Source organism: Phalangium opilio, unplaced genomic scaffold (assembly GCF_054372755.1).
Source record: "Phalangium opilio isolate 3A_F unplaced genomic scaffold, DU_Popi_V2 ptg000505l_1, whole genome shotgun sequence".
NCBI classification, from domain to species: Eukaryota; Metazoa; Arthropoda; class Arachnida; order Opiliones; family Phalangiidae; genus Phalangium; species Phalangium opilio.
Window position 1 is genome coordinate 883,882 of NW_028324239.1, and position 25,599 is coordinate 909,480.

The 25,599-nt window shown below is 47.5% G+C and overlaps 1 non-coding gene across 1 annotated transcript; it reads right to left on the reverse strand.

Moving 5' to 3' along the window:
- Window positions 1-20,280: 20,280 nt before the first annotated feature.
- On the reverse strand, window positions 20,281-20,353 carry TRNAN-GUU (transfer RNA asparagine (anticodon GUU)). Its single transcript has one exon. It is a non-coding gene; the product is annotated as a tRNA-Asn (tRNA).
- Between the last annotated feature and the right edge of the window lie 5,246 nt (window positions 20,354-25,599).

Here is a 25,599-nt window from a genome sequence, read left to right on the forward strand (position 1 = left end):
GGGTGGGCCGAACCACCAACCTTTTGGTTAACATCCGAACGCGCTAACCATGGAGCCAAAGAAGCTCAGAAATGAAATGGTCTTCAGCTATTGTGGAAAAACTCTGACTTTTTACCTTACATTTGAGATCCCATAACACCGCTCCCGGGTGGGCTCGAACCACCAACCTTTTCGTTAACAGCCGAACGCGCTAACCATTGCGCCACGGGAGCTCAGAAATTAAATGGTTGTCACGTATTGTGGAAAAGTTTTGACTTTTTACGCTACATCTGAGACTCTACAACACCTCTCCCGGGTGGGCTCGAACCACTTACCTTTCGGTTAACAGCCGAACGCGCTAACGATTGCGCCACGGAAGCCCAAAAAATAAATGGTCGTCAGGTATTGAGGAAAAACGTTGGCTTTTTACGTTACATTTGAGACTTCACAACACCGCTCACGGGTGGGCTCGAACCACCAACCTTTCGGTTAACAGCCGAGCGCGCTAACCATTGAGCCACGGAATCTCAGAAATTAAATGGTTGTCAGGTATTGTGGAAAAGTTGTGAGTTTTCACGCTACATCTGAGACCCCACAACACCTCTCCCGGGTGGGATCGAACCACCAACCTTTCGGTTAACAGCTGAACGCGCTAACCATTGCGCCACGGAAGCCCGAAAATTAAATGTTCGTCAGGTATTGTGGAAAAACTTTGGCTTTTTTCGTTCCATTTGATATCCCACAACACCGCTCCCGGGTGGGCTCGAACCACCAATCTTTTGGTTAACAGCCGAACGCGCTAACCATGGAGCCAAAGAAGCTCAGAAATGAAATGGTCTTCAGCTATTGTGGAAAAACTCTGACTTTTTACCTTACATTTGAGATCCCATAACACCGCTCCCGGGTGGGCTCGAACCACCAACCTTTTGGTTAACAGCCGAACGCGCTAACCATTGCGCCACGGAAGCCCAAAAAATAAATGGTCGTCAGGTATTGAGGAAAAACTTTGGCTTTTTACGTTACATTTGAGACTTCACAACACCGCTCACGGGTGGGCTCGAACCACCAACCTTTCGGTTAACAGCCGAGCGCGCTAACCATTGAGCCACAGAATCTCAGAAATTAAATGGTTGTCAGGTATTGTGGAAAAGTTGTGAGTTTTCACGCTACATCTGAGACCCCACAACACCTCTCCCGGGTGGGATCGAACCACCAACCTTTCGGTTAACAGCTGAACGCGCTAACCATTGCGCCACGGAAGCCCGAAAATTAAATGTTCGTCAGGTATTGTGGAAAAACTTTGGCTTTTTTCGTTCCATTTGATATCCCACAACACCGCTCCCGGGTGGGCTCGAACCACCAATCTTTTGGTTAACAGCCGAACGCGCTAACCATGGAGCCAAAGAAGCTCAGAAATGAAATGGTCTTCAGCTATTGTGGAAAAACTCTGACTTTTTACCTTACATTTGAGATCCCATAACACCGCTCCCGGGTGGGCTCGAACCACCAACCTTTTGGTTAACAGCCGAACGCGCTAACCATTGCGCCACGGAAGCCCAAAAATTAAATGGTCGTCAGGTATTGTGGAAAAACTTTGGCTTTTTACGTTACATTTGAGATCCCACAACACCGCTCCCGGGTCTGCTCGAACCACCAACCTATTGGTTAACAGCCGAACGCTCTAACCATTGAGCCACGGAAGCTCAGAAAATAAATGGTTGTCAGGTATTGTGGAAAAGTTATGACTTTTCACGCTACATCTGAGACTCCACAACACCTCTCCCGGGTGGGCCGAACCACCAACCTTTTGGTTAACATCCGAACGCGCTAACCATGGAGCCAAAGAAGCTCAGAAATGAAATGGTCTTCAGCTATTGTGGAAAAACTCTGACTTTTTACCTTACATTTGAGATCCCATAACACCGCTCCCGGGTGGGCTCGAACCACCAACCTTTTCGTTAACAGCCGAACGCGCTAACCATTGCGCCACGGGAGCTCAGAAATTAAATGGTTGTCACGTATTGTGGAAAAGTTTTGACTTTTTACGCTACATCTGAGACTCTACCACACCTCTCCCGGGTGGGCTCGAACCACTTACCTTTCGGTTAACAGCCGAACGCGCTAACCATTGCGCCACGGAAGCCCAAAAAATAAATGGTCGTCAGGTATTGAGGAAAAACGTTGGCTTTTTACGTTACATTTGAGACTTCACAACACCGCTCACGGGTGGGCTCGAACCACCAACCTTTCGGTTAACAGCCGAGCGCGCTAACCATTGAGCCACGGAATCTCAGAAATTAAATGGTTGTCAGGTATTGTGGAAAAGTTGTGAGTTTTCACGCTACATCTGAGACCCCACAACACCTCTCCCGGGTGGGATCGAACCACCAACCTTTCGGTTAACAGCTGAACGCGCTAACCATTGCGCCACGGAAGCCCGAAAATTAAATGTTCGTCAGGTATTGTGGAAAAACTTTGGCTTTTTTCGTTCCATTTGATATCCCACAACACCGCTCCCGGGTGGGCTCGAACCACCAATCTTTTGGTTAACAGCCGAACGCGCTAACCATGGAGCCAAAGAAGCTCAGAAATGAAATGGTCTTCAGCTATTGTGGAAAAACTCTGACTTTTTACCTTACATTTGAGATCCCATAACACCGCTCCCGGGTGGGCTCGAACCACCAACCTTTTGGTTAACAGCCGAACGCGCTAACCATTGCGCCACGGAAGCCCAAAAAATAAATGGTCGTCAGGTATTGAGGAAAAACTTTGGCTTTTTACGTTACATTTGAGACTTCACAACACCGCCCACGGGTGGGCTCGAACCACCAACCTTTCGGTTAACAGCCGAGCGCGCTAACCATTGAGCCACGGAATCTCAGAAATTAAATGGTTGTCAGGTATTGTGGAAAAGTTGTGAGTTTTCACGCTACATCTGAGACCCCACAACACCTCTCCCGGGTGGGATCGAACCACCAACCTTTCGGTTAACAGCTGAACGCGCTAACCATTGCGCCACGGAAGCCCGAAAATTAAATGTTCGTCAGGTATTGTGGAAAAACTTTGGCTTTTTTCGTTCCATTTGATATCCCACAACACCGCTCCCGGGTGGGCTCGAACCACCAATCTTTTGGTTAACAGCCGAACGCGCTAACCATGGAGCCAAAGAAGCTCAGAAATGAAATGGTCTTCAGCTATTGTGGAAAAACTCTGACTTTTTACCTTACATTTGAGATCCCATAACACCGCTCCCGGGTGGGCTCGAACCACCAACCTTTTGGTTAACAGCCGAACGCGCTAACCATTGCGCCACGGAAGCCCAAAAAATAAATGGTCGTCAGGTATTGTGGAAAAACTTTAGCTTTTTTCGTTCCATTTGATATCCCACAACACCGCTCCCGGGTGGGCTCGAACCACTTACCTTTCGGTTAACAGCCGAACGCGCTAACGATTGCGCCACGGAAGCCCAAAAAATAAATGGTCGTCAGGTATTGAGGAGAAACGTTGGCTTTTTACGTTACATTTGAGACTTCACAACACCGCTCACGGGTGGGCTCGAACCACCAACCTTTCGGTTAACAGCCGAGCGCGCTAACCATTGAGCCACGGAATCTCAGAAATTAAATGGTTGTCAGGTATTGTGGAAAAGTTGTGAGTTTTCACGCTACATCTGAGACCCCACAACACCTCTCCCGGGTGGGATCGAACCACCAACCTTTCGGTTAACAGCTGAACGCGCTAACCATTGCGCCACGGAAGCCCGAAAATTAAATGTTCGTCAGGTATTGTGGAAAAACTTTGGCTTTTTTCGTTCCATTTGATATCCCACAACACCGCTCCCGGGTGGGCTCGAACCACCAATCTTTTGGTTAACAGCCGAACGCGCTAACCATGGAGCCAAAGAAGCTCAGAAATGAAATGGTCTTCAGCTATTGTGGAAAAACTCTGACTTTTTACCTTACATTTGAGATCCCATAACACCGCTCCCGGGTGGGCTCGAACCACCAACCTTTTGGTTAACAGCCGAACGCGCTAACCATTGCGCCACGGAAGCCCAAAAATTAAATGGTCGTAAGGTATTGTGGAAAAACTTTGGCTTTTTACGTTACATTTGAGATCCCACAACACCGCTCCCGGGTCTGCTCGAACCACCAACCTATTGGTTAACAGCCGAACGCTCTAACCATTGAGCCACGGAAGCCCAAAAAATAAATGGTCGTCAGGTATTGAGGAAAAACGTTGGCTTTTTACGTTACATTTGAGACTTCACAACACCGCTCACGGGTGGGCTCGAACCACCAACCTTTCGGTTAACAGCCGAGCGCGCTAACCATTGAGCCACGGAATCTCAGAAATTAAATGGTTGTCAGGTATTGTGGAAAAGTTGTGAGTTTTCACGCTACATCTGAGACCCCACAACACCTCTCCCGGGTGGGATCGAACCACCAACCTTTCGGTTAACAGCTGAACGCGCTAACCATTGCGCCACGGAAGCCCGAAAATTAAATGTTCGTCAGGTATTGTGGAAAAACTTTGGCTTTTTTCGTTCCATTTGATATCCCACAACACCGCTCCCGGGTGGGCTCGAACCACCAATCTTTTGGTTAACAGCCGAACGCGCTAACCATGGAGCCAAAGAAGCTCAGAAATGAAATGGTCTTCAGCTATTGTGGAAAAACTCTGACTTTTTACCTTACATTTGAGATCCCATAACACCGCTCCCGGGTGGGCTCGAACCACCAACCTTTTGGTTAACAGCCGAACGCGCTAACCATTGCGCCACGGAAGCCCAAAAATTAAATGGTCGTAAGGTATTGTGGAAAAACTTTGGCTTTTTACGTTACATTTGAGATCCCACAACACCGCTCCCGGGTCTGCTCGAACCACCAACCTATTGGTTAACAGCCGAACGCTCTAACCATTGAGCCACGGAAGCTCAGAAAATAAATGGTTGTCAGGTATTGTGGAAAAGTTATGACTTTTCACGCTACATCTGAGACTCCACAACACCTCTCCCGGGTGGGCCGAACCACCAACCTTTTGGTTAACATCCGAACGCGCTAACCATGGAGCCAAAGAAGCTCAGAAATGAAATGGTCTTCAGCTATTGTGGAAAAACTCTGACTTTTTACCTTACATTTGAGATCCCATAACACCGCTCCCGGGTGGGCTCGAACCACCAACCTTTTCGTTAACAGCCGAACGCGCTAACCATTGCGCCACGGGAGCTCAGAAATTAAATGGTTGTCACGTATTGTGGAAAAGTTTTGACTTTTTACGCTACATCTGAGACTCTACAACACCTCTCCCGGGTGGGCTCGAACCACTTACCTTTCGGTTAACAGCCGAACGCGCTAACCATTGCGCCACGGAAGCCCAAAAAATAAATGGTCGTCAGGTATTGAGGAAAAACGTTGGCTTTTTACGTTACATTTGAGACTTCACAACACCGCTCACGGGTGGGCTCGAACCACCAACCTTTCGGTTAACAGCCGAGCGCGCTAACCATTGAGCCACGGAATCTCAGAAATTAAATGGTTGTCAGGTATTGTGGAAAAGTTGTGAGTTTTCACGCTACATCTGAGACCCCACAACACCTCTCCCGGGTGGGATCGAACCACCAACCTTTCGGTTAACAGCTGAACGCGCTAACCATTGCGCCACGGAAGCCCGAAAATTAAATGTTCGTCAGGTATTGTGGAAAAACTTTGGCTTTTTTCGTTCCATTTGATATCCCACAACACCGCTCCCGGGTGGGCTCGAACCACCAATCTTTTGGTTAACAGCCGAACGCGCTAACCATGGAGCCAAAGAAGCTCAGAAATGAAATGGTCTTCAGCTATTGTGGAAAAACTCTGACTTTTTACCTTACATTTGAGATCCCATAACACCGCTCCCGGGTGGGCTCGAACCACCAACCTTTTGGTTAACAGCCGAACGCGCTAACCATTGCGCCACGGAAGCCCAAAAAATAAATGGTCGTCAGGTATTGAGGAAAAACTTTGGCTTTTTACGTTACATTTGAGACTTCACAACACCGCCCACGGGTGGGCTCGAACCACCAACCTTTCGGTTAACAGCCGAGCACGCTAACCATTGAGCCACGGAATCTCAGAAATTAAATGGTTGTCAGGTATTGTGGAAAAGTTGTGAGTTTTCACGCTACATCTGAGACCCCACAACACCTCTCCCGGGTGGGATCGAACCACCAACCTTTCGGTTAACAGCTGAACGCGCTAACCATTGCGCCACGGAAGCCCGAAAATTAAATGTTCGTCAGGTATTGTGGAAAAACTTTGGCTTTTTTCGTTCCATTTGATATCCCACAACACCGCTCCCGGGTGGGCTCGAACCACCAATCTTTTGGTTAACAGCCGAACGCGCTAACCATGGAGCCAAAGAAGCTCAGAAATGAAATGGTCTTCAGCTATTGTGGAAAAACTCTGACTTTTTACCTTACATTTGAGATCCCATAACACCGCTCCCGGGTGGGCTCGAACCACCAACCTTTTGGTTAACAGCCGAACGCGCTAACCATTGCGCCACGGAAGCCCAAAAAATAAATGGTCGTCAGGTATTGTGGAAAAACTTTAGCTTTTTTCGTTCCATTTGATATCCCACAACACCGCTCCCGGGTGGGCTCGAACCACTTACCTTTCGGTTAACAGCCGAACGCGCTAACCATTGCGCCACGGAAGCCCAAAAAATAAATGGTCGTCAGGTATTGAGGAAAAGTTATGACTTTTCACGCTACATCTGAGACTCCACAACAACTCTCCCGGGTGGGCCGAACCACCAACCTTTTGGTTAACATCCGAACGCGCTAACCATGGAGCCAAAGAAGCTCAGAAATGAAATGGTCTTCAGCTATTGTGGAAAAACTCTGACTTTTTACCTTACATTTGAGATCCCATAACACCGCTCCCGGGTGGGCTCGAACCACCAACCTTTTCGTTAACAGCCGAACGCGCTAACCATTGCGCCACGGGAGCTCAGAAATTATATGGTTGTCACGTATTGTGGAAAAGTTTTGACTTTTTACGCTACATCTGAGACTCTACAACACCTCTCCCGGGTGGGCTCGAACCACTTACCTTTCGGTTAACAGCCGAACGCGCTAACCATTGCGCCACGGAAGCCCAAAAAATAAATGGTCGTCAGGTATTGAGGAAAAACTTTGGCTTTTTACGTTACATTTGAGACTTCACAACACCGCTCACGGGTGGGCTCGAACCACCAACCTTTCGGTTAACAGCCGAGCGCGCTAACCATTGAGCCACGGAAACTCAGAAATTAAATGGTTGTCAGGTATTGTGGAAAAGTTGTGAGTTTTCACGCTACATCTGAGACCCCACAACACCTCTCCCGGGTGGGATCGAACCACCAACCTTTCGGTTAACAGCTGAACGCGCTAACCATTGCGCCACGGAAGCCCGAAAATTAAATGTTCGTCAGGTATTGTGGAAAAACTTTAGCTTTTTTCGTTCCATTTGATATCCCACAACACCGCTCCCGGGTGGGCTCGAACCACTTACCTTTCGGTTAACAGCCGAACGCGCTAACCATTGCGCCACGGAAGCCCAAAAAATAAATGGTCGTCAGGTATTGAGGAAAAGTTATGACTTTTCACGCTACATCTGAGACTCCACAACAACTCTCCCGGGTGGGCCGAACCACCAACCTTTTGGTTAACATCCGAACGCGCTAACCATGGAGCCAAAGAAGCTCAGAAATGAAATGGTCTTCAGCTATTGTGGAAAAACTCTGACTTTTTACCTTACATTTGAGATCCCATAACACCGCTCCCGGGTGGGCTCGAACCACCAACCTTTTCGTTAACAGCCGAACGCGCTAACCATTGCGCCACGGGAGCTCAGAAATTATATGGTTGTCACGTATTGTGGAAAAGTTTTGACTTTTTACGCTACATCTGAGACTCTACAACACCTCTCCCGGGTGGGCTCGAACCACTTACCTTTCGGTTAACAGCCGAACGCGCTAACCATTGCGCCACGGAAGCCCAAAAAATAAATGGTCGTCAGGTATTGAGGAAAAACTTTGGCTTTTTACGTTACATTTGAGACTTCACAACACCGCTCACGGGTGGGCTCGAACCACCAACCTTTCGGTTAACAGCCGAGCGCGCTAACCATTGAGCCACGGAATCTCAGAAATTAAATGGTTGTCAGGTATTGTGGAAAAGTTGTGAGTTTTCACGCTACATCTGAGACCCCACAACACCTCTCCCGGGTGGGATCGAACCACCAACCTTTCGGTTAACAGCTGAACGCGCTAACCATTGCGCCACGGAAGCCCGAAAATTAAATGTTCGTCAGGTATTGTGGAAAAACTTTGGCTTTTTTCGTTCCATTTGATATCCCACAACACCGCTCCCGGGTGGGCTCGAACCACCAATCTTTTGGTTAACAGCCGAACGCGCTAACCATGGAGCCAAAGAAGCTCGGAAATGAAATGGTCTTCAGCTATTGTGGAAAAACTCTGACTTTTTTCCTTACATTTGAGATCCCATATCACCGCTCCCGGGTGTGCTCGAACCACCAACCTATTGGTTAAAAGCCGAACGCTCTAACCAATGAGCCACGGAAGCTCAGAAATTAAATGGTTGTCAGGTATTGTGGAAAAGTTATGACTTTTCACGCTACATCTGAGACTCCATAACACCTCTCCCGGGTGGGCTCGAACCACCAACCTTTTGGTTAACATCCGAACGCACTAACCATTGCGCTACGGAAGCCCAAAAAATAAATGGTCGTCAGGTATTGTGGAAAAACTCTGACTTTTTACGTTACATTTGAGATCCCATAACACCGCTCCCGTGTGGGCTCGAACCACCAACCTATTGGTTAAAAGGCGAACGCTCTAACCAATGAGCCACGGAAGCTCAGAAATTAAATGGTTGTCAGGTATTGTGGAAAAGTTATGACTTTTCACGCTACTTCTGAGACTCCACAACACCTCTCCCGGGTGGGCTCGAACCACCAACCTTTTGGTTAACATCCGAACGTGCTAACCATGGAGCCAAAGAAGCTCAGAAATGAAATGGTCTTCAGCTATTGTGGAAAAACTCTGACTTTTTACCTTACATTTGAGATCCCATAACACCGCTCCCGGGTGGGCTCGAACCACCAACCTTTCGGTTAACAGCCGAACGCGCTAACCATTGCGCTACGGAAGCCCAAGAAATAAAAGGTCGTCAGGTATTGTGGAAAAACTTTGGCTTTTTAAGTTACATTTGAGACTTCACAACACCGCTCCCGGGTGGGCTCGAACCACCAACCTTTCGGTTAACAGCCGAACGAGCTAACCATTGCGCTACGGAAGCCCAAAAAATAAATGGTTGTCAGGTATTGAGGAAAAATTATGACTTTTCACGCTACATCTGAGACCCCACAACACTTCTCCTGGGTGGGCTCCAACCACCAACCTTTTGGTTAACATCCGAACGCGCTAACCATGGAGCCAAAGAAGCTCAGAAATGAAATGGTCTTCAGCTATTGTGGAAAAACTCTGACTTTTACCTTACATTTGAGATCCCATAACACCGCTCCCGGGTGGGCTCGAACCACCAACATTTTGGTTAACAGCCAAACGCGCTAACCGTTGCGCCACGGAAGCCCAAAAATTAAATGGTCGTCAGGTATTGTGGAAAAATTTGGCTTTTTACGTTACATTTGAGATCCCACAACACCGCTCCCGGATGGGCTCGAACAACCAACCTATTGGTTAACAGCCGAACGCTCTAACCATTGAGCCACGGAAGCTCAGAAATTAAATGGTTGTCAGGTATTGTGGAAAAGTTATGACTTTTCACGCTACATCTGAGACTCCACAACACCTCTCCCGGGTGGGCTCGAACCACCAACCTTTTTGTGGAAAAGTTTTGACTTTTCACGCTACATCTGAGACCCCACAACACCTCTCCCGGGTGGGCTCGAACCACCAACCTTTCGGTTAACAGCTGAACGCGCTAACCATAGCGCCACGGAAGCCCAAAAATAAAATGTTCGTCAGGTATTGTGGAAAAACTTTGGCTTTTTACGTTACATTTGAGATCCCACTACACCGCTCCCGGTTGGGCTCGAACCACCAACCTATTGGTTAACAGCCGAACGCTCTAACCATTGAGCCACGGAAGCTCAGAAATTAAATGGTCTTCAGCTATTGTGGAAAAACTCTGACTTTTTACCTTACATTTGAGATCCCATAACACCGCTCCCGGGTGGGCTCGAACCACCAACCTTTCGGTTAACAGCCGAACGCGCTAACCATTGCGCTACGGAAGCCCAAGAAATAAAAGGTCGTCAGGTATTGTGGAAAAACTTTGGCTTTTTAAGTTACATTTGAGACTTCACAACACCGCTCCCGGGTGGGCTCGAACCACCAACCTTTCGGTTAACAGCCGAACGAGCTAACCATTGCGCTACGGAAGCCCAAAAAATAAATGGTTGTCAGGTATTGAGGAAAAATTATGACTTTTCACGCTACATCTGAGACCCCACAACACTTCTCCTGGGTGGGCTCCAACCACCAACCTTTTGGTTAACATCCGAACGCGCTAACCATGGAGCCAAAGAAGCTCAGAAATGAAATGGTCTTCAGCTATTGTGGAAAAACTCTGACTTTTACCTTACATTTGAGATCCCATAACACCGCTCCCGGGTGGGCTCGAACCACCAACATTTTGGTTAACAGCCAAACGCGCTAACCATTGCGCCACGGAAGCCCAAAAATTAAATGGTCGTCAGGTATTGTGGAAAAACTTTGGCTTTTTACGTTACATTTGAGATCCCACAACACCGCTCCCGGATGGGCTCGAACAACCAACCTATTGGTTAACAGCCGAACGCTCTAACCATTGAGCCACGGAAGCTCAGAAATTAAATGGTTGTCAGTATTGTGGAAAAGTTATGACGTTTCACGCTACATCTGAGACTCCACAACACCTCTCCCGGGTGGGCTCGAACCACCAACCTTTTTGTGGAAAAGTTTTGACTTTTCACGCTACATCTGAGACCCCACAACACCTCTCCCGGGTGGGCTCGAACCACCAACCTTTCGGTTAACAGCTGAACGCGCTAACCATAGCGCCACGGAAGCCCAAAAATAAAATGTTCGTCAGGTATTGTAGAAAAACTTTGGCTTTTTACGTTACATTTGAGATCCCACTACACCGCTCCCGGTTGGGCTCGAACCACCAACCTATTGGTTAACAGCCGAACGCTCTAACCATTGAGCCACGGAAGCTCAGAAATTAAATGGTTGTCAGGTATTGTGGGAAAACTTTGGCTTTTTACGTTACATTTGAGATCTCACAACACCACTCCCGGGTGGGCTCGAACCACCAACCTATTGGTTAACAGCCGAACGCGATAACCATTGAGCCATGGGAGCTCAGAAATTAAATGGTTGTCACGTATTGTGGAAAAACTTTGGCTTTTTACGTTACATTTGAGACTTCACAACACCGCTCCTGGGTGGGCTCGAACCACCAACCTTTGGGTTAACAGCCGAACGCGCTAACCATTGCGCTACGGAAGCCCAAAAAATAAATGGTCGTCAGGTATTGTGGAAAAACTTTGGCTTTTTAAGTTACATTTGAGACTCCACAACACCTCTCCCGGGTGGGCTCGAACCACCAACCTTTCGGTTAACATCCGAACGCGCTAACCATGGAGCCAAAGAAGCTCAGAAATGAAATGGTCTTCAGCTATTGTGGAAAAACTCTGACTTTTACCTTAAATTTGAGATCCCATAACACCGCTCCCGGGTGGGCTCGAACCACCAACATTTTGGTTAACAGCCAAACGCGCTAACCATTGCGCCACGGAAGCCCAAAAATTAAATGGTCGTCAGGTATTGTGGAAAAACTCTGACTTTTTACGTTTCATTTGAGATCCCATAACACCGCTCCCGTGTGGGCTCGAACCACCAACCTATTGGTTAACAGCCGAACGCGATAACCATTGAGCCACGGGAGCTCAGAAATTAAATGGTTGTCACGTATTGTGGAAAAGTTTTGACTTTTTACGCTACATCTGAGACTCCACAACACCTCTTCCGGGTGGGCTCGAACCACCAACCTTTCGGTTAACAGCCGAACGCGCTAACCATTGAGCCACGGAATCTCAGAAATTAAATGGTTGTCAGGTATTGTGGAAAAACTTTGGCTTTTTACGTTACATTTGAGATCCCACAACACCGCTCCCGGGTGGGCTCGAACCACCAACCTATTGGTTAACAGCCGAACGCGATAACCATTGAGCCACGGGAGCTCAGAAATTAAATGGTTGTCACGTATTGTGGAAAATGTTTGGCTTTTTACGTTACATTTGAGACTTCACAACACCGCTCCCGGGTGGGCTCGAACCACCAACCTTTCGGTTAACAGCCGAACGCGCTAACCATTGCGTTACGGAAGCCCAAAAAATAAATGGTCGTCAGGTATTGTGGAAAAGCTTTGGCTTTTTACGTTACATTTGAGATCCCATAACACCGCTCCCGGGTGGGCTTGAACCACCAACCTTTCGGTTAACAGCCGAACGTGCTAACCATTGAGCCACGGAATCTCAGAAATTAAATGGTTGTCAGGTATTGTGGAAAAACTTTGGCTTTTTACGTTACATTTGAGATCCCACAACACCGCTCCCGTGTGGGCTCGAACCACCAACCTATTGGTTAACAGCCGAACGCGATAACCATTGAGCCACGGAAGCTCAGAAATTAAATGGTTGTCAGGTATTGTGGAAAAGTTATGACTTTTCACGCTACATCTGAGACTCCACAACACCTCTCCCGGGTGGGCTCGAACCACCAACCTTTTGGTTAACAGCCGAACGCGCTTACCATTGCGCCACGGAAGCCCAAACATTAAATGTTCGTCAGGTATTGTGGAAAAACTCTGACTTTTTACGTTACATTTGAGATCCCATAACACCTCTCCCGGCTGAGCTCGAACCACCAACCTTTCGGTTAACAGCCGAACGCACTAACCATTGCGCCACGGAAGCCCAAAAAAAAAATGTTCGTCAGGTATTGTGGAAAAAAATTGCCTTTTTACGTTACATTTGAGACTTCACAACACCGCTCCCGGGTGGGCTTTAACCACCAACCTATTGGTTAACAGCCGAACGCGCTAACCATTGAGCCACGGAAGCTCAGAAATTGAAAGGTTGTCAGGTATTGTGGAAAAGTTATGACTTTTCACGCTACATCTGAGACCCCACAAAACCTCTCCCGGGTGGGCTCGAACCACCAACCTTTTGGTTAACAGCCGAACGCGCTTACCATTGCGCCACGGAAGCCCAAACATTAAATGTTCGTCAGGTATTGTGGAAAAACTCTGACTTTTTACGTTACATTTGAGATCCCATAACACCTCTCCCGGCTGAGCTCGAACCACCAACCTTTCGGTTAACAGCCGAACGCACTAACCATTGCGCCACGGAAGCCCAAAAAAAAAATGTTCGTCAGGTATTGTGGAAAAACTTTGCCTTTTTACGTTACATTTGAGACTTCACAACACCGCTCCCGGGTGGGCTCGAACCACCAACCTATTGGTTAACAGCCGAACGCGCTAACCATTGAGCCACGGAAGCTCAGAAATTGAAAGGTTGTCAGGTATTTTGGAAAAGTTATGACTTTTCACGCTACATCTGAGACCCCACAAAACCTCTCCCGGGTGGGCTCCAACCACCAACCTTTCGGTTAACAGCCGAACGCGCTAACCATTGCGCCACGGAAGCCCAAAAATTAATTGTTCGTCAGGTATTGTGGAAAAACTTTGCCTTTTCACGTTACATTTGAGACTTCACAACACCGCTCCTTGGTGGGCTCGAACCACCAACCTATTAGTTAACAGCCGAACGCGCTAACCATTGAGCCACGGAAGCTCAGAAATTGAATGGTTGTCAGGTATTGTGGAAAAGTTATGACTTTTCACGCTACATCTGAGACCCCACAACACCTCTCCTGGGTGGGCTCGAACCAACAACCTTTCGGTTAACAGCTGAACGCGCTAAAAAATGCGCCACGGAAGCCCAAAAATTAAATGTTCGTCAGGTATTGTGGAAAAACTATGACTTTTTACGTTACATTTGAGATCCCAAAACACCTCTCCCGGGTGGGATCGAACCACCAACCTTTCGGTTAACAGCTGAACGCGCTAAAAAATGCGCCACGGAAGCCCAAAAATTAAATGTTCGTCAGGTATTGTGGAAAAACTCTGACTTTTTACGTTAAATTTAAGAACCCATAACACCGCTTCCGGGTGGGCTCGAACCACCAACCTTTCGGATAAAAGCTGAACGCGCTAACCATTGCGCAACGGAAGCCCAAAAATTAAGTGTTCGTCAGGTATTGTGGAAAAACTCTGACTTTTTACGTTACATTTGAGACCCCACAACACCTCTCCCGGGTGGGCTCGAACCACCAACCTTTCGGTTAACAGCCGAACGCGCTAACCATTGTGCCACGGAAGCCCAAAAATTAAATGTTCGTCAGGTATTGTGGAAAAACTCTGACTTTTTACGTTACATTTGAGATCCCATAACACCGCTCCCGGCTGGGCTCGAACCACCAACCTTTCGGTTAACAGCCGAACGCGCTAACCATTGCGCCACGGAAGCCCAAAAAAAATGTTCGTCAGGTATTGTGGAAAAACTTTGCCTTTTTACGTTACATTTGAGACTTCACAACACCGCTCCCGGGTGGGCTCGAACCACCAACCTATTGGTTAACAGCCGAACGCGCTAACCATTGAGCCACGGAAGCTCAGAAATTGAAAGGTTGTCAGGTATTGTGGAAAAGTTATGACTTTTCACGCTACATCTGAGACCCCACAACACCTCTCCCGGGTGGGCTCCAACCACCAACCTTTCGGTTAACAGCCGAACGCGCTAACCATTGCGCCACGGAAGCCCAAAAATTAAATGTTCGTCAGGTATTTTGGAAAAACTTTGCCTTTTTACGTTACATTTGAGACTTCACAACACCGCTCCCGGGTGGGCTCGAACCACCAACCTATTGGTTAACAGCCGAACGCGCTAACCATTGAGCCACGGAAGCTCAGAAATTGAATGGTTGTCAGGTATTGTGGAAAAGTTATGACTTTTCACGCTACATCTGAGACCCCACAACACCTCTCCCGGGTGGGCTCCAACCAACAACCTTTCGGTTAACAGCTGAACGCGCTAAAAAATGCGCCACGGAAGCCCAAAAATTAAATGTTCGTCAGGTATTGTGGAAAAACTATGACTTTTTACGTTACATTTGAGACCCCACAACACCTCTCCCGGGTGGGCTCGAACCACCAACCTTTCGGTTAACAGCCGAACGCGCTAACCATTGTGCCACGGAAGCCCTAAAATTAAATGTTCGTCAGGTATTGTGGAAAAACTCTGACTTTTTACGTTACATTTGAGATCCCATAACACCGCTCCCGGGTGGGCTCCAACCACCAACCTTTCGGTTAACAGCCGAACGCGCTAACCATTGCGCCACGGAAGCCCAAAAATTAAATGTTCGTCAGGTATTGTGGAAAAACTTTGCCTTTTTACGTTACATTTGAGACTTCACAACACCGCTCCCGGGTGGGCTCGAACCACCAACCTATTGGTTAACAGCCGAACGCGCTAACCATTGAGCCACGGAAGCTCAGAAATTGAATGGTTGTCAGGTATTGTGGAAAAGTTATGACTTTTCACGCTACATCTGAGACCCCACAACACCTCTCCCGGGTGGGCTCCAACCACCAACCTTTCGGTTAACAGCCGAACGCGCTAACCATTGCGCCACGGAAGCCCAAAAATTAAATGTTCGTCAGGTATTGTGGAAAAACTTTGCCTTTTTACGTTACATTTGAGACTTCACAACACCGCTCCCGGGTGGGCTCGAACCACCAACCTATTGGTTAACAGCCGAACGCGCTACCCATTGAGCCACGGAAGCTCAGAAATTGAATGGTTGTCAGGTATTGTGGAAAAGTTATGACTTTTCACGCTACATCTGAGACCCCACAACACCTCTCCTGGGTGGGCTCGAACCAACAACCTTTCGGTTAACAGCTGAACGCGCTAAAAAATGCGCCACGGAAGCCCAAAAATTAAATGTTCGTCAGGTATTGTGGAAAAACTATGACTTTTTACGTTACATTTGAGATCCCAAAACACCTCTCCCGGGTGGGCTCCAACCACCAACCTTTCGGTTAACAGCCGAACGCGCTAACCATTGCGCCACGGAAGCCCAAAAATTAATTGTTCGTCAGGTATTGTGGAAAAACTTTGCCTTTTCACGTTACATTTGAGACTTCACAACACCGCTCCTTGGTGGGCTCGAACCACCAACCTATTAGTTAACAGCCGAACGCGCTAACCATTGAGCCACGGAAGCTCAGAAATTGAATGGTTGTCAGGTATTGTGGAAAAGTTATGACTTTTCACGCTACATCTGAGACCCCACAACACCTCTCCTGGGTGGGCTCGAACCAACAACCTTTCGGTTAACAGCTGAACGCGCTAAAAAATGCGCCACGGAAGCCCAAAAATTAAATGTTCGTCAGGTATTGTGGAAAAACTATGACTTTTTACGTTACATTTGAGATCCCAAAACACCTCTCCCGGGTGGGATCGAACCACCAACCTTTCGGTTAACAGCTGAACGCGCTAAAAAATGCGCCACGGAAGCCCAAAAATTAAATGTTCGTCAGGTATTGTGGAAAAACTCTGACTTTTTACGTTAAATTTAAGAACCCATAACACCGCTTCCGGGTGGGCTCGAACCACCAACCTTTCGGATAAAAGCTGAACGCGCTAACCATTGCGCAACGGAAGCCCAAAAATTAAGTGTTCGTCAGGTATTGTGGAAAAACTCTGACTTTTTACGTTACATTTGAGACCCCACAACACCTCTCCCGGGTGGGCTCGAACCACCAACCTTTCGGTTAACAGCCGAACGCGCTAACCATTGTACCACGGAAGCCCAAAAATTAAATGTTCGTCAGGTATTGTGGAAAAACTCTGACTTTTTACGTTACATTTGAGATCCCATAACACCGCTCCCGGCTGGGCTCGAACAACCAACCTTTCGGTTAACAGCCGAACGCGCTAACCATTGCGCCACGGAAGCCCAAAAAAAATGTTCGTCAGGTATTGTGGAAAAACTTTGCCTTTTTACGTTACATTTGAGACTTCACAACACCGCTCCCGGGTGGGCTCGAACCACCAACCTATTGGTTAACAGCCGAACGCGCTAACCATTGAGCCACGGAAGCTCAGAAATTGAAAGGTTGTCAGGTATTGTGGAAAAGTTATGACTTTTCACGCTACATCTGAGACCCCACAACACCTCTCCCGGGTGGGCTCCAACCACCAACCTTTCGGTTAACAGCCGAACGCGCTAACCATTGCGCCACGGAAGCCCAAAAATTAAATGTTCGTCAGGTATTTTGGAAAAACTTTGCCTTTTTACGTTACATTTGAGACTTCACAACACCGCTCCCGGGTGGGCTCGAACCACCAACCTATTGGTTAACAGCCGAACGCGCTAACCATTGAGCCACGGAAGCTCAGAAATTGAATGGTTGTCAGGTATTGTGGAAAAGTTATGACTTTTCACGCTACATCTGAGACCCCACAACACCTCTCCCGGGTGGGCTCCAACCAACAACCTTTCGGTTAACAGCTGAACGCGCTAAAAAATGCGCCACGGAAGCCCAAAAATTAAATGTTCGTCAGGTATTGTGGAAAAACTATGACTTTTTACGTTACATTTGAGACCCCACAACACCTCTCCCGGGTGGGCTCGAACCACCAACCTTTCGGTTAACAGCCGAACGCGCTAACCATTGTGCCACGGAAGCCCAAAAATTAAATGTTCGTCAGGTATTGTGGAAAAACTCTGACTTTTTACGTTACATTTGAGATCCCATAACACCGCTCCCGGGTGGGCTCCAACCACCAACCTTTCGGTTAACAGCCGAACGCGCTAACCATTGCGCCACGGAAGCCCAAAAATTAAATGTTCGTCAGGTATTGTGGAAAAACTTTGCCTTTTTACGTTACATTTGAGACTTCACAACACCGCTCCCGGGTGGGCTCGAACCACCAACCTATTGGTTAACAGCCGAACGCGCTAACCATTGAGCCACGGAAGCTCAGAAATTGAATGGTTGTCAGGTATTGTGGAAAAGTTATGACTTTTCACGCTACATCTGAGACCCCACAACACCTCTCCCGGGTGGGCTCCAACCACCAACCTTTCGGTTAACAGCCGAACGCGCTAACCATTGCGCCACGGAAGCCCAAAAATTAAATGTTCGTCAGGTATTGTGGAAAAACTTTGCCTTTTTACGTTACATTTGAGACTTCACAACACCGCTCCCGGGTGGGCTCGAACCACCAACCTATTGGTTAACAGCCGAACGCGCTAACCATTGAGCCACGGAAGCTCAGAAATTGAATGGTTGTCAGGTATTGTGGAAAAGTTATGACTTTTCACGCTACAACTGAGACCCCACAACACCTCTCCTGGGTGGGCTCGAACCAACAACCTTTCGGTTAACAGCTGAACGCGCTAAAAAATGCGCCACGGAAGCCCAAAAATTAAATGTTCGTCAGGTATTGTGGAAAAACTATGACTTTTTACGTTACATTTGAGATCCCAAAACACCTCTCCCGGGTGGGATCGAACCACCAACCTTTCGGTTAACAGCTGAACGCGCTAAAAAATGCGCCACGGAAGCCCAAAAATTAAATGTTCGTCAGGTATTGTGGAAAAACTCTGACTTTTTACGTTAAATTTAAGAACCCATAACACCGCTTCCGGGTGGGCTCGAACCACCAACCTTTCGGATAAAAGCTGAACGCGCTAACCATTGCGCAACGGAAGCCCAAAAATTAAGTGTTCGTCAGGTATTGTGGAAAAACTCTGACTTTTTACGTTACATTTGAGACCCCACAACACCTCTCCCGGGTGGGCTCGAACCACCAACCTTTCGGTTAACAGCCGAACGCGCTAACCATTGTGCCACGGAAGCCCAAAAATTAAATGTTCGTCAGGTATTGTGGAAAAACTCTGACTTTTTACGTTACATTTGAGATCCCATAACACCGCTCCCGGGTGGGCTCGAACCACCAACCTATTGGTTAACAGCCGAACGCGCTAACCATTGAGCCACGGAAGCTCAGAAATTGAATGGTTGTCAGGTATTGTGGAAACGTTATGACTTTTCACGTTAAATTTAAGATCCCACAACACCACTCCCGGGTGGGCTCGAACCACCAACGTATTGGTTAACAGCCGAACGCGTTAACCATTGAGCCACGGAATCTCAGAAATTAAATGGTTGTCACGTATTGTGGAAAAGTTTTGAATTTTTACGCTACATCTGAGACTCCACAACACCTCTCCCGGGTGGGCTCGAACCACCAACCTTTCGGTTAACAGCCGAACGCGCTAACCATTGCGCCACGGAAGCCCAAAAATTAAATGTTCGTCAGGTATTGTGGAAAAACTTTGCCTTTTTACGTTACATTTGAGATCCCATAACACCGCTCCCGGGTGGGCTCGAACCACCAACCTATTGGTTAACAGCCGAACGCGCTAACCATTGAGCCACGGAATCTCAGAAATTAAATGGTTGTCAGGTATTGTGGAAAAGTTATGACTTTTCACGCTACATCAGAGACTCCACAACACCTCTCCCGGGTGGGCTCGAACCACCAACCTATTGGTTAACAGCCGAACGCGCTAACCATTGAGCCACGGAAGCTCAGAAATTGAATGGTTGTCAGGTATTGTGGAAACGTTATGACTTTTCACGTTAAATTTAAGATCCCACAACACCACTCCCGGGTGGGCTCGAACCACCAACGTATTGGTTAACAGCCGAACGCGTTAACCATTGAGCCACGGAATCTCAGAAATTAAATGGTTGTCACGTATTGTGGAAAAGTTTTGAATTTTTACGCTACATCTGAGACTCCACAACACCTCTCCCGGGTGGGCTCGAACCACCAACCTTTCGGTTAACAGCTGAACGCGCTAACCATTGCGCCACGGAAGCCCAAAAATTAAATGTTCGTCAGGTATTGTGGAAAAACTCTGACTTTTTACGTTACATTTGAGATCCCATAACACCGCTCCCGGGTGGGCTCGAACCACCAACCTATTGGATAACAGCCGAACGCGCTAACCATTGAGCCACGGAAGCTCAGAAATTGAATGGTTGTCAGGTATTGTGGAAAAACTCTGACTTTTTACGTTACATTTGAGATCCCATAACACCGCTCCCGGGTGGGCTCGAACCACCAACCTTTCGGTTAACAGCCGAACGCGCTAACCATTGCGCCACGGAAGCCCAAAAAATAAATGTTCGTCAGGTATTGTGGAAAAACTTAGCCTTTTTACGTTACATTCGAGACTTCACAACACCGCTCCCGTGTGGACTCGAACCACCAACCTTTCAGTTAACAGCCGAACGCGCTAACCATTGCGCCACGGAAGCCCAAAAAATAAATGTTCGTCAGGTATTGTGGAAAAACTTAGCCTTTTTACGTTACATTCGAGACTTCACAACACCGCTCCCGGGTGGGCTCGAACCACCAACCTTTCGGTCAACAGCAGAACGCTCTAACCATTGCGCCACGGAAGCCCAAAAATTAAATGTTCGTCAGGTATTGTGGAGAAAACTTTGGCTTTTTACGTTACATCTGATACCTCACAACAACGCTCCTGGGTGTGCTCGAACTACCAACATTTCGGTTAACAGCCGAACGCGCTAACCATTGCGCAACGGAAGCCAAAAAATTAAATGGTCGTAGGTATTGTGGAAAAATTATGACTTTTTACGCTACATCTGAGACCCCAAAACACCGCTCCCGGGTGTGCTGGAACCACCAACCTTTTGATTGATAGCTAAACGCGCTAGCCATTGCGCAACGGAAGCCCATAAATTAAATGGTCGTCAGGTATTGTGGAAAAACTCTGACTTTTTTCCTTACATTTGAGATCCCATATCACCGCTCCCGGGTGTGCTCGAACCACCAACCTATTGGTTAAAAGCCGAACGCTCTAACCAATGAGCCACGGAAGCTCAGAAATTAAATGGTTGTCAGGTATTGTGGAAAAGTTATGACTTTTCACGCTACATCTGAGACTCCATAACACCTCTCCCGGGTGGGCTCGAACCACCAACCTTTTGGTTAACATCCGAACGCACTAACCATTGCGCTACGGAAGCCCAAAAAATAAATGGTCGTCAGGTATTGTGGAAAAACTCTGACTTTTTACGTTACATTTGAGATCCCATAACACCGCTCCCGTGTGGGCTCGAACCACCAACCTATTGGTTAACAGCCGAACGCTCTAACCATTGAGCCACGGAAGCTCAGAAATTAAATGGTCTTCAGCTATTGTGGAAAAACTCTGACTTTTTACCTTACATTTGAGATCCCATAACACCGCTCCCGGGTGGGCTCGAACCACCAACCTTTCGGTTAACAGCCGAACGCGCTAACCATTGCGCTACGGAAGCCCAAGAAATAAAAGGTCGTCAGGTATTGTGGAAAAACTTTGGCTTTTTAATTTACATTTGAGACTTCACAACACCGCTCCCGGGTGGGCTCGAACCACCAACCTTTCGGTTAACAGCCGAACGAGCTAACCATTGCGCTACGGAAGCCCAAAAAATAAATGGTTGTCAGGTATTGAGGAAAAATTATGACTTTTCACGCTACATCTGAGACCCCACAACACTTCTCCTGGGTGGGCTCCAACCACCAACCTTTTGGTTAACATCCGAACGCGCTAACCATGGAGCCAAAGAAGCTCAGAAATGAAATGGTCTTCAGCTATTGTGGAAAAATTCTGACTTTTACCTTACATTTGAGATCCCATAACACCGCTCCCGGGTGGGCTCGAACCACCAACATTTTGGTTAACAGCCAAACGCGCTAACCATTGCGCCACGGAAGCCCAAAAATTAAATGGTCGTCAGGTATTGTGGAAAAACTTTGGCTTTTTACGTTACATTTGAGATCCCACAACACCGCTCCCGGATGGGCTCGAACAACCAACCTATTGGTTAACAGCCGAACGCTCTAACCATTGAGCCACGGAAGCTCAGAAATTAAATGGTTGTCAGGTATTGTGGAAAAGTTATGACTTTTCACGCTACATCTGAGACTCCACAACACCTCTCCCGGGTGGGCTCGAACCACCAACCTTTTTTTGGAAAAGTTTTGACTTTTCACGCTACATCTGAGACCCCACAACACCTCTCCTGGGTGGGCTCGAACCACCAACCTTTCGGTTAACAGCTGAACGCGCTAACCATAGCGCCACGGAAGCCCAAAAATAAAATGTTCGTCAGGTATTGTGGAAAAACTTTGGCTTTTTACGTTACATTTGAGATCCCACTACACCGCTCCCGGTTGGGCTCGAACCACCAACCTATTGGTTAACAGCCGAACGCTCTAACCATTGAGCCACGGAAGCTCAGAAATTAAATGGTTGTCAGGTATTGTGGGAAAACTTTGGCTTTTTACGTTACATTTGAGATCTCACAACACCACTCCCGGGTGGGCTCGAACCACCAACCTATTGGTTAACAGCCGAACGCGATAACCATTGAGCCATGGGAGCTCAGAAATTAAATGGTTGTCACGTATTGTGGAAAAACTTTGGCTTTTTACGTTACATTTGAGACTTCACAACACCGCTCCCGGGTGGGCTCGAACCACCAACCTTTGGGTTAACAGCCGAACGCGCTAACCATTGCGCTACGGAAGCCCAAAAAATAAATGGTCGTCAGGTATTGTGGAAAAACTTTGGCTTTTTAAGTTACATTTGAGACTCCACAACACCTCTCCCGGGTGGGCTCGAACCACCAACCTTTCGGTTAACATCCGAACGCGCTAACCATGGAGCCAAAGAAGCTCAGAAATGAAATGGTCTTCAGCTATTGTGGAAAAACTCTGACTTTTACCTTACATTTGAGATCCCATAACACCGCTCCCGGGTGGGCTCGAACCACCAACATTTTGGTTAACAGCCAAACGCGCTAACCATTGCGCCACGGAAGCCCAAAAATTAAATGGTCGTCAGGTATTGTGGAAAAAGTTTGGCTTTTTACGTTACATTTGAGATCCCACAACACCGCTCCCGGATGGGCTCGAACAACCAACCTATTGGTTAACAGCCGAACGCTCTAACCATTGAGCCACGGAAGCTCAGAAATTAAATGGTTGTCAGGTATTGTGGAAAAGTTATGACTTTTCACGCTACATCTGAGACTCCACAACACCTCTCCCGGGTGGGCTCGAACCACCAACCTTTTTGTGGAAAAGTTTTGACTTTTCACGCTACATCTGAGACCCCACAACACCTCTCCCGGGTGGGCTCGAACCACCAACCTTTCGGTTAACAGCTGAACGCGCTAACCATAGCGCCACGGAAGCCCAAAAATAAAATGTTCGTCAGGTATTGTGGAAAAACTTTGGCTTTTTACGTTACATTTGAGATCCCACTACACCGCTCCCGGTTGGGCTCGAACCACCAACCTATTGGTTAACAGCCGAACGCTCTAACCATTGCGCCACGGAAGCTCAGAAATTAAATGGTTGTCAGGTATTGTGGGAAAACTTTGGCTTTTTACGTTACATTTGAGATCTCACAACACCACTCCCGGGTGGGCTCGAACCACCAACCTATTGGTTAACAGCCGAACGCGATAACCATTGAGCCATGGGAGCTCAGAAATTAAATGGTTGTCACGTATTGTGGAAAAACTTTGGCTTTTTACGTTACATTTGAGACTTCACAACACCGCTCCCGGGTGGGCTCGAACCACCAACCTTTGGGTTAACAGCCGAACGCGCTAACCATTGCGCTACGGAAGCCCAAAAAATAAATGGTCGTCAGGTATTGTGGAAAAACTTTGGCTTTTTAAGTTACATTTGAGACTCCACAACACCTCTCCCGGGTGGGCTCGAACCACCAACCTTTCGGTTAACATCCGAACGCGCTAACCATGGAGCCAAAGAAGCTCAGAAATGAAATGGTCTTCAGCTATTGTGGAAAAACTCTGACTTTTACCTTACATTTGAGATCCCATAACACCGCTCCCGGGTGGGCTCGAACCACCAACATTTTGGTTAACAGCCAAACGCGCTAACCATTGCGCCACGGAAGCCCAAAAATTAAATGGTCGTCAGGTATTGTGGAAAAACTTTGGCTTTTTACGTTACATTTGAGATCCCACAACACCGCTCCCGGATGGGCTCGAACAACCAACCTATTGGTTAACAGCCGAACGCTCTAACCATTGAGCCACGGAAGCTCAGAAATTAAATGGTTGTCAGGTATTGTGGAAAAGTTATGACTTTTCACGCTACATCTGAGACTCCACAACACCTCTCCCGGGTGGGCTCGAACCACCAACCTTTTTGTGGAAAAGTTTTGACTTTTCACGCTACATCTGAGACCCCACAACACCTCTCCCGGGTGGGCTCGAACCACCAACCTTTCGGTTAACAGCTGAACGCGCTAACCATAGCGCCACGGAAGCCCAAAAATAAAATGTTCGTCAGGTATTGTGGAAAAACTTTGGCTTTTTACGTTACATTTGAGATCCCACTACACCGCTCCCGGTTGGGCTCGAACCACCAACCTATTGGTTAACAGCCGAACGCTCTAACCATTGCGCCACGGAAGCTCAGAAATTAAATGGTTGTCAGGTATTGTGGGAAAACTTTGGCTTTTTACGTTACATTTGAGATCTCACAACACCACTCCCGGGTGGGCTCGAACCACCAACCTATTGGTTAACAGCCGAACGCGATAACCATTGAGCCATGGGAGCTCAGAAATTAAATGGTTGTCACGTATTGTGGAAAAACTTTGGCTTTTTACGTTACATTTGAGACTTCACAACACCGCTCCCGGGTGGGCTCGAACCACCAACCTTTGGGTTAACAGCCGAACGCGCTAACCATTGCGCTACGGAAGCCCAAAAAATAAATGGTCGTCAGGTATTGTGGAAAAACTTTGGCTTTTTAAGTTACATTTGAGACTCCACAACACCTCTCCCGGGTGGGCTCGAACCACCAACCTTTCGGTTAACATCCGAACGCGCTAACCATGGAGCCAAAGAAGCTCAGAAATGAAATGGTCTTCAGCTATTGTGGAAAAACTCTGACTTTTACCTTACATTTGAGATCCCATAACACCGCTCCCGGGTGGGCTCGAACCACCAACATTTTGGTTAACAGCCAAACGCGCTAACCATTGCGCCACGGAAGCCCAAAAATTAAATGGTCGTCAGGTATTGTGGAAAAACTTTGGCTTTTTACGTTACATTTGAGATCCCACAACACCGCTCCCGGATGGGCTCGAACAACCAACCTATTGGTTAACAGCCGAACGCTCTAACCATTGAGCCACGGAAGCTCAGAAATTAAATGGTTGTCAGGTATTGTGGAAAAGTTATGACTTTTCACGCTACATCTGAGACTCCACAACACCTCTCCCGGGTGGGCTCGAACCACCAACCTTTTTGTGGAAAAGTTTTGACTTTTCACGCTACATCTGAGACCCCACAACACC